Source organism: Salmo salar, chromosome ssa05 (assembly GCF_905237065.1).
Source record: "Salmo salar chromosome ssa05, Ssal_v3.1, whole genome shotgun sequence".
NCBI lineage: Eukaryota > Metazoa > Chordata > Actinopteri > Salmoniformes > Salmonidae > Salmo > Salmo salar.
Window position 1 is genome coordinate 64,173,470 of NC_059446.1, and position 10,914 is coordinate 64,184,383.

The window sequence follows — 10,914 nt, forward strand, 5'->3', positions numbered from 1 at the left end:
TGTACTAAATAAATACCCTACCATCTAACACCATACTCACTAATTTCAAAATCATATAAAATAAAATTAACACCCCCCCTACTCCACTAATTAAATGTATTTATTCCTACCTCATGCCATCACCCTGAAAGGATGGGACATCACCACTTAACACATCTTGTAACTCTTCTGCTGTCAAGTCTCGCACACCCAAATACCTCTCTGCAGCTGCCACCACAACATCAATTTTCTGAGACTTCCATTCCATCCCTGCAGAACAATTAATAACCATTGCTATAAATGCTAAAAATCCAATCTTACTGAAACTTATTTCACTTTTTGGCCTATCCCTCTGTACTGGTATATCTGTACTACTCTCACCACTCCTCCCCCTTAACCCATCTTCCTATACTTTCTTCACTGCCTCAGCATATGACAACTTCTGCTCTACTCTAACCCTGGAAACCTCAACCTGCCTCTCTCGCACTGGATATTTCTGATCCCCAGCTCCATGGGCACCCTACAATTAACACATACCACTACTTTCCCCAATACTACACATTCCTTTGTCTCATGCCCTTCTGCACATTTCTCACACCTTGTACCCTCCCCCCTACATACTGCTGCCACATGCCCATAAACTTATATATCCTAACTTTTATATCCTTCACTTTGTCAGGCAAAGACTCAACTTCAAAACTTAAAAGAACAGACAATGACTCTTCTGTTTCCCCACTCTCACCACCCTGTCTGCGTCACATCACATACACCGGGAATCTTTCCCCTTAGCTGGCCAACGTTTATATCTACTGCAACCCCAGTTATCACTCCTTTCATTGGTGCCCTTTTCTTGAGAACAAAACAATTCACTTTTCTTACCCCCATTCGTTTTACTTTGAGCGCATTCTCCATCTGACCAACAGAAACACAAACAATTATCACTAGACCACTTCTAGTTACCCTCACCGATTCCACATGACCCAACTCTTTTTTCACCCACCATGAAACCACAAATGGATCAGCCAAAAGGCAAGAGTCCACTTTTTCCATAAACTTCACTATTACTGTCAAACTCTTCTTCATCCTGACCCTCGGTGCATACCTCTGTCTCCGATAACTTTACTGCACCTACCACCTCCGATACTTCACCCTCATTCACTTCCATTTCTCCTCTTGTCTTCAGCTCCCTCTGCTTACACTTTCTACCATTCTTCTTTGACAAACCATCACCCTTTTCCCACCATTTTTATCTGACTCAAGCTCCCCCTCTTCTTCCCTCACTCTTAGACCTCTTCTCCCTCTTTTCCCTCCATTCCTTCTCCATTTTCCAAGTACACGTCTCCTTATGATAATACTGCCGCTTCATCCCTGACACCCATCTTGTACTTGCTTTCTCTAGGGACTCCATTTTCCCCTTCCGGAGTTCTGCTCGTGTCCCCCCATCTTCAGTGTTCACTGCATCCAAAGTGTCTTGCTGCTGCACTATGGGATATGGTCATTCATGTGTTCCTAATGGACAAAACACAACCTAAACAATCTGCAAATGCATCCAACACGTTTGTAGAGTCACAAGCTTGATAGTCATTGTGTGCAAAGTACTAAACCTTTGACTAGGTCTACTTTTGCACTTTTTTGTCTGAGTGAGGGAAATGCTGTAAATTAAGATGACTTTATGTATTTTGAAAGATGAGATGTTGAGGATTATAATAAATACAGCTTTGATGTCATACAAGCAAGCCAAACATCCGTGATTCCAAATGTGCACTTGAACTTCACATTTCCAAATCATAAAACTCATGTCATACAGTGTCCACATTTATGATCACTATGTTTGTAGAGTACTACAGTTACAAGATGACATGGATCATACCCTGGGTTGTTCTGAACAGAATGAGCCTGTTTTTTTTCGGCAAACTTTCCAAATGTCGACAAATCTAAATTCGCTAGACAAGGTGGGATGTTTTCGTGTCAGTAAAATTAATTATGCGAGAAATTTCAGTAGAAACGCTTTTATGTGCAAACATTGATATAGTTGGCTTTCATTTGCAAACATTGATATAATAGGCTAACCATCATATCGAAGTAAACATGTTGTGACTCGTCGGGAAAGCATGCAGTTTATTAGGCTACAGATGAAATAAATGATAATGAACATCACAGGGCTTGATGCTCCTTTCCAATAAATATCGAGGGTCTTATTCTGATGACATGATAATTGATGCTTGGCTGCCCGTTTGACAAAATAAAAATAATGTAGCTCTTTTGTCCATAATAATAATGTCATCATGTGTAGCCTATACCTGCGCTCTAGCCCAGGGGTTCCCAAACTAGGGGTGGCATGGGGGTCCCAGTTTTCCTCTTGTCATGTCAGTCATTGCATACCTTACGCCGCGTTCATAGTCGGAACTATGGAAACTATGACATTTCCGACAAGCTAACTGATTGTAGTTATACACGTGCCTCGTTCAAGGAATCAGCAAGTCGGAAAGAGTTTCCTAGTTCCGACTGGCATGTGAACGTGTCATTAGAGAGCTTTTTATAACTGGCAGAAATGTCCAGATCAACTAGCTCATGTCAGCTAACGTTTTTTAGCAAAGTTTTTTAGCCTATAGACTTTGTTGTAATGTGTGAGTCACTCAAATATCACATGAATACACATTAGACATGGTAAAATGTATAGAATTTCAATAAAATTAGCTTTAACACTGCAAAATGTTCTCTCCACCAACAAATGGGGTGTGAACAGTTTGGGTCATGAACAGTGCTTGTGCCCATTGAAATAGACGTGGCGCACACATGCTGGAAGGGGGGCCTGAGTGGTAAAGTTTGGGAACCCCTGCAGGGCTTTTGGCTAGAACGCATGTGCCAATACCAGTGGGCACACTCGCTATATAACGCAAAACATTTTTGTGAGAAAACCATCAGTAGAGTTGAAAATGCAATTGAAACCCATTTAACTTGTATTTTTGATTCTGTACATGGGAATTTAACTGCTAAAGGTATGTGCACTACATCATCAAGCACAGCCTTTTATCTGCAACAAGTCAATTTGATGGGAACACATCTCTGGAGGTGTTTATCACATTGTTTTTATGCAGATTTTAGAATAATTACATGAAAATCTGTCGCCAATTGGATGGAAACCAAGCTTGTTTCTCTGAATTGCCTTCTGAAAGCCTAACACTGTAAGATAATATTTTATAACTTAGCTAGTCATGTTGGCAATAACAGCTTTCAAACCATGCTCATCTGACCTAGATTGCAATTTATAAAGGACCGTTTTTGGATTGCGTAAACAACAACAGTAGGCTAGCCTAATTGTGCGATAGCGGGGATGCAGGGATGTGTTCCAAATGAAACAACTACAAGTGTGCTTGCTCTAGCTCCTCATCGGCACAGGGAACAGCTAGGAGAGTACCTTATAGTCGAAGACTCTTCTTTGAGTCATAAAAGTGCAGTGAAATGTTTAGGAAATGTGCACGCTTTGGAGAGGTGTGTGGCCACTATATTTTTCTATAAGAAACATTTAAATGTAGCCCTATTCATAAGGGAATTTTTCAAAATTCACAGTACTTCTTCAAATGGGGGGACCATTGCCACTTTTACGTATTAGTCAGAACGAGGAAACTCCGAAATGTTCGTCTTGCTAACTGGTTGAACACAGCACGTGTATAACTCATAAAAAGTCATAAGAATTTGGAATAGATACGTAAAGTGCTTGTTATTTTACGCAAAAACAATCATCCAATAGCCCTGTAAAACTATTGAAGCTGTAATAAATACTGCCTGTTCTGGTGAACTGGTTATATTGGAAGGTTGAGGTTCTTCTAATCATTAAATGTAGGTTGTATAGTCAACTCTTGTGGCCCTGCTTAGCCTTAGCTCACCTAACTATAGTAGTATAAATCACATTCTGCACTAAGAAGGGGGGGTCAAACCTCTCCAAAATGTCACATTGTGTGAAATCTTTCTATGCCTTCTTATAACTTCTTAAAATAACATCATTTGATATAGACAAAAAAAACACTATTGTGAGTTTATGTCCTTAATAAGACTGAATAGAGAAAGTATTCAACAATAGCATGCTGTTAATATCTGCGCTGTATGGTTATTTCTGATATATCACATGCCTTACTTTTATTTTCCTGCATAATTAAAATTAGGATTAATGTTGATTTAAATGTAATGTTTTTTGTCTTCCCTTCTCACCATCCTGCATCTCCATAGCCAATTGAATGCTGATGTTGTCTTTGGGGATTAACTCTCCATGGCATTGCAACACTGGTGTCCCAGTCGCAGCTCTAATGGCTTCACTGAGGTAGAGCATCTGTCACGCAGCAGCCATGTTGGCTCCCCAGGGGAAAGAGCAGGGCTCAGAGGGGATGGACACTGGAATCCTCAAGGGATGTCATCTGAATGCTGGAAACTCCTAAATGGGATAATGAAGTTTGTGTGACTCGTTTGTCTCTCTCTCTCGCTCTCATTCACTCACTCACTCATGACTCACTCGCTCACTCTGTTTTACAATGGTTCACATTCAATTTCCCTGATCTGTTCTGATGTTTTGAGTTGCTTGATGATTTCTGTGCAAGGTGCTGAAGTGAAGAGGGAGGGTTGCAATATATCTGAATACCTCCAGGGGTCCCTGTATTCCATGAGCTCGGACATGCAATATTCTGCTCTCTCAAACATCAACATAAGCAATGAATGACAGTGAACTGGACCCCCAATATTTCATGGTGAGTTTAAAATCTCACAGGTGTATAAAGAAGAAGGGGCCAATAGAAATAGAGCTGCATGCAAACTGAAGGACTCTACAACACAGCTTTACTGTGAGGAAAATGGGGTTGGATTTTTAGCCTGACTGAACCAGACTGAACACTGTGCTGTGCTCTCCATTGTTTCACTTCAAACAACAATGAAATGTACTGTAGAGCAACCAATTTGGATTCCAGGCAATTGGATCAGCTTACTTCAAAAGAAACACCCCAAACTAACACAGTGATAAAAACATTTCAGTAAGGGGCCAGTCAGTCAAGCTGTGAATGGGAAACAATTTAGTTTCAAGTGTAATGCAGCCTAAATCATGCAAATTTATATTTTTATACGTTGTGTGTAGGCTAGCAAAGAGCATCTGCTGGCTTGCGTCATCTAGGGACATCCATATTCCCTATTGATGATTGTCTGCATCATTTAAGAACAGCACAGCAACCACTCTGACTGCATCTATTGGCAGGATGGCATTTGCTCTTTGCTGCCTGCTAACATCTCACAGATTACAGAGAACACTGTAAATCCCTAAATGGGAACAATTCTGAAGATTAAAACTGGGTAAATCAGTCTATGGAACAGGGATAAAGAATGTGAGACATCAGCAGTGCATCCGACTGCTGGTGTAATCTGTCATATGATCACAAACATCACACATGCTGTTAGTTTAACCAATGTGTCAAACATAGAATTGGGAATTATAATACTAGAATGGGTATGAACCTTCTTATGATGGGATAAAAGTCAGACATTTTGGTCAGGGAGTTGGTCAACCATGATTTGGCAATGCTGTGATAAGATATTGTGTAAAATAATGATTTATCTGCACTGTATGTTTATTAGCTAGCTAGCCAGACAGTTTCAGAGGAATGGTTCCAATAATATTTTTAATTAACTACCAATATGCCAACATTCTATTCAAACAATGCAGTCAATTGACAGTAAATATATTACACCATTTCTGATATATCACATGCCTTACTTTTATTTTCCTGCATAAGTAAAATTAGGATTAATGTTGATTTAAATTGAATGTTTTTTGTCTTCCCTTCTCACCATCCTGCATCTCTTCTCAATCTGCCTAATTAAACTGGGAGAGGAACAACTTTAGACAGACCATTGTCATGACTCTCCTGTGAAGAAATGAAGGATCAGGTTACAGTGGGTCCGCTCTACAGCGCCCTTTTTCAGCCTCAGAGGTGGAGAGGTGGAGAGGGCCGCTTGATACTCTGCTTCTGGGCTCTGTAGTATTGAGATTGGATGTGGGATTGTGGGACACAGAGAGAGACTTGGCAAAACTTTAACATCAAAAGGTTGAATGATGAAATAGTATTTCTATAAATCCGGACAGTTGGGTGCTCAGTGGGAAACCAAAGAACAATCCTGTCGAATTTGTTAATAATTTGTTATGTAACTAAAGAAGGTAGGACAACATAATGGTATCTCTTAATGTATATATTTCCCAGTTGTCAGAAGTCTTAACCAAGTCAGTGGCCACTCCCCCGTGAGCACAGACAGCACACGGCGTTATAGAATGCCCCCCTTTTCTACTCCAGTATAAAACCTTCCAACAAAATATTCATTAGACCAGAGAGCATGGAGCAGCAGTTAGATGTTGAAATGGTTGGCAATTTAAATAAAGACCAGTTACGTGCAGCGCCAGCTGAATACGTTACAAATGTTTGAGAAATCTACCACTCTATAGACCAAGCCGACTAAGGCGTGAGCCGGATGTTGCAAAATGGTTAAAACTATAACTCTACCAAAGGACAAGACCAGAGAACGTGGGGATCATCCCCACACTGAAATGGTTAAGAAATCTACAAACTAAAGACCAATTATTCAGTCTGCAGCTGTTTAAGTACTTTAGTCTGGTAAACGCGACCGATCGAAAGACCGAATAGTACTCTGAAATATCCATTCTGGAGAACATTTCCTTGTCAAGTGACCATTGCTAAGAAAGACCTTGTGACTTCTGGGGAACCCAACCAGAGACTTTCTGTCGACTCTATCCAACAGACGGACCAGCGATCACAGAGAGGGAAAACAAAGGCATACACTCATAAATATGTAAATTGCAATTTATTTTTGAATGAGTGGCTGTTCATGTGCAAAAGGGTTAGCATTTCCATGAGTGTGGTTATTAACTGTATGTATGTGCCTTTCCCGCTCTTGAGTTGTCCCCTACCAAGCCGTCATATCGGGTTCCTCCCCTAAGGACATTAGTGTGTTAGTAACCAATGTATGACCTATTGTGTGTGGGTGTATGTAATTCTGTGTGATTTAGTTAGTTAGTAAATAAATAATTAAGCCAGTTTGTATATCGCTGATTCATAATTTGTGCTAGGGTTCGTGCAGATATCCAAGGGTTTGCGACATTCAGAATATGACTGATGAGGTAATAATACATTGATAAGTGACCGTAATTGATAAGATATGAAAATATCTGAAGAGAGTTAAATTCGGGAAATATAAACTCTTTAAACAACATTTTCCCATGGTGCCCCAACTTCCTAGTTAATTAATGTTTACATGATAAGTTTAATCACGTAATGATAATGACACAGAATTTATATGATAATATAACAATCTTCACATTAATGAATAGAAAACCAAGGTCACGACACCATGTAAACTATCACGTAGAGTAGGCCAGAAGGCTAAACTGAAAAACCTAACATCTATCAAATAAAAAGATGGCGGAGCCGCAAAAGTACTTCTGTGCAAGGGTGTTTATTTACAGAGTGAATCCGGAAGAAAAACAACAGTACTGCCATCCAAAGTATCCATTATAGGGACAGCTTAAAAACAATGCTGCCCCATCAACAGCTCAATCCCAAAATGGCTCCCCTTTGAACTGAAAGAGAGGCTCCTTTTGTAGGGGAAGCCTGTAACGACGGTCGTCAGGAATGGGCCAAGGCGCAGTGGGTTGAGTGCTCATAATTAACTTTAATAAAAACACTACTACAAACAAAACAAAACGATGGACGACGAAGACAGACTTGAAGGCACAAGACAGCAATTGAAGTGACAACCTCCCACAAATTACAAACACAAACACACCCTAATATATAGGACTCTCAATCAAAGGCAACTAGACAACACCTGCCTTCAATTGAGAGTCCACACCCCAATTAATTAAACATAGAAACAGACTAACTAGAAAGAACATAGACTAACAGCGCAGTGACCAAAACCCCCGGAATACATAAATCAACTACCCTCTACATAATACACAAACCCCGAACCACATAAACCAAATACCCTCTGCCACGTCCTGACCAGCCTACACTAACAAAATAACCCTCATACTGGTCAGAACGTGACATTACCCCCCCCCCGCCCAAAGGTGCAGACCCCGGATGCACCTCACACACAAAAAAACAACAACAACAAATAACCCCCAAAACACTAATAAATCCCCAACAGTACATGGGAGGGAAGGGAGGGTGGCCACCGTCACCGACGGTGTTCCTGCAACACCCCCCCTAACCCCAATACTCCCCCCCTCAGGAGGTGGCTCAGGAGCCGGACGCAGACCCCACTCCACCCCTGGCTCACTCCCTTCATAAACTGTCTCTACAGTGATGTCCCTCTCTGTCGACCCCGGACTGTAGGATGACTCTAGGAGCTCTGGACTGTAGGGTGACTCTAGGAGCCTTGGACTGTAGGAAGACTCTAGGAGCTCTGGACTGTAGGAAGACTCTAGGAGCTCTGGACTGTAGGAAGACTCTAGGAGCTCTGGACTGTAGGAAGACTCTAGGAGCTCTGGACTGTAGGAAGACTCAAGGAGCTCTGGACTGTAGACAGACTCTAGGAGCTCTGGACTGTAGACAGACTCATTTGGTTCTGGACTGTAGCCAGACTCACTCGGCTCTGAACAGTGGGCCGTCTCTCTCCGGGGCACTGTCGCCGGAAGCTCTGGACGAGGCACTGTTGCCGGAAGTTCTGGACGAGGCACTGTTGCCGGAAGTTCTGGACGAGGCACTGTTGCCGGAAGTTCTGGACTGTAGCCAGACTCACTCGGCTCTGAACAGTGGGCCGTCTCACCTGGTTCCGAACAGTGGGCCGTCTCTCTCCGGGGAACTGTCGCCGGAAGCTCTGGTGCATGGGGCTGGCTTAGGACGTGCCAGACTAAGGACACGCACCACATGGCTAGTACGAGGAACATGGACAGGACGTGCTGGACTGGGCTGACGCACTGAAGCCTGGTGCGTGGTGCTGGTAATGGAGGTACCATACTGGAGACACGCACCTTAGGGCTAGTGCGTGGTGCGGGAACAGGACGTACTGGACTGGGCTGATGCACTGGAAGCCTGGTGCGTGGTGCTGGTACTGGATATGCCAGCCTGGAAACACACACCTTAGGGCTAGTGCGTGGAGCGGGAACAGGACGTACTGGACTGGGCTGACGCACTGGAAGCCTAGTGCGTGGTGCTGGTACTGGATATGCCAGACTGGAAACACACACCTTAGGGCTTGTGCGTGGAGCGGGAACAGGACGTACTGGACTGGGCTGACGCACTGGAAGCCTGGTGTGTGGTGCTGGTACTGGATATGCCAGCCTGGAAACACACACCTTGGGGCTAGTGCGTGGAGCGGGAACAGGATTGGTTGGACTGGGCTGACGCACTGGAAGCCTGGTGCGTGGTGCTGGTACTGGATATGCCAGCTTTGAAACACACACCTTAGGGCTAGTGCGTGGAGCGGGAACAGGATATATTGGACCGTGAAGGCGCACTGGCGGTCTCGAGCGCAGTACTGGCTCCACCCTTCCTGGCTGGATGCCCGCTTTCCCCTGACAAATGCGGGGCGCAGGTACTGCGGACACCGGCCTGTGAATACTAGGCCTCAACGCCGTGCACCTCACTCCAACGCACGGGACCTGACTAATACTAGGCTGCCCCCAATAAGCACGGGGATTTGGCTTGCGGCTCAATCCTGGCCCTGCCAAACTACCCGTGTGCCCCCCCCCCAAAGAATTCTTGGGGCTGCCTCTCCGGCTTAATAGCCAGTCGTGTTCCCCTGTAGCGTTCCCGGTCTTCGCTCCATTTTTTCCATGGGCCCTCTCCGGCCATAATCTGTTCCCATGTCCATTTCTCCTGTTGGTCCAACTCAAATTCCCTTTGCTCCACTAAGTCCACCTGTTGCTCCTTCCTCCGCTGCTTGGTCCGGATTTGGTGGGAGGTTCTGTAGCGACGGTCGTCAGGAATGGACCAAGGCGCAGTGGGTTGAGTGCTCATAATTAACTTTAATGAAAACACTACTACAAACAAAACAAAACGATGGACGACGAAGACAGACTTGAAGGCACAAGACAGCAATTCAAGTGACAACCTCCCACAAATTACAAACACACCCTAATATATAGGACTCTCAATCAAAGGCAACTAGACAACACCTGCCTTCAATTGAGAGTCCACACCCCAATTAATTAAACATAGAAACAGACTAACTAGAAAGAACATAGACTAACAGAGCAGTGACCAAAAACCCCGGAATACATAAATCAACTACCCTCTACATAATACACAAACCCCGAACCACATAAACCAAATACCCTCTGCCACGTCCTGACCAGCCTACACTAACAAAATAACCCTCATACTGGTCAGAACGTGACAAAGCCCCTCCCATCAGAACATAATCAGCACTAATTAATTAATCAATTACCTATTCAAAGCCTACATTGTCCATTCAGCTAAACATACTAAAGTATATACATTGCAACACGTTTTTCATGACACAATATACCAATATAATATTTACAAAATCACAAAATGACAACATTTCAATATGGCCATTTACATTAACGAGCCATTCGGGACAGGCACTACAAAGTCATCCCGATTGCCTTAGCTCGGGTCCTTAACCCAGCATACCCGGAAGCTACAGAGATGGCGAGAGGAACAGAACCAAACAAACAACGCGCTCATCCATGACATTGATAAGTATAATACATTTTGCTTAAATGAAACATGAACACTTGTCTGTATATTCCTTATACCATTACCTGTTACTGACGGGAGGTAAGTGTGAAATGTATGTACTAAGATAGGGACGTTAACTTGTGTGTCGACCCACATTGTTAACGTAGCTGATAACGGAGCAGGGAAGCACGAAGAATGTGTGTGTGTGTTAGTGTACCAAATGCTGCCCTCGGCC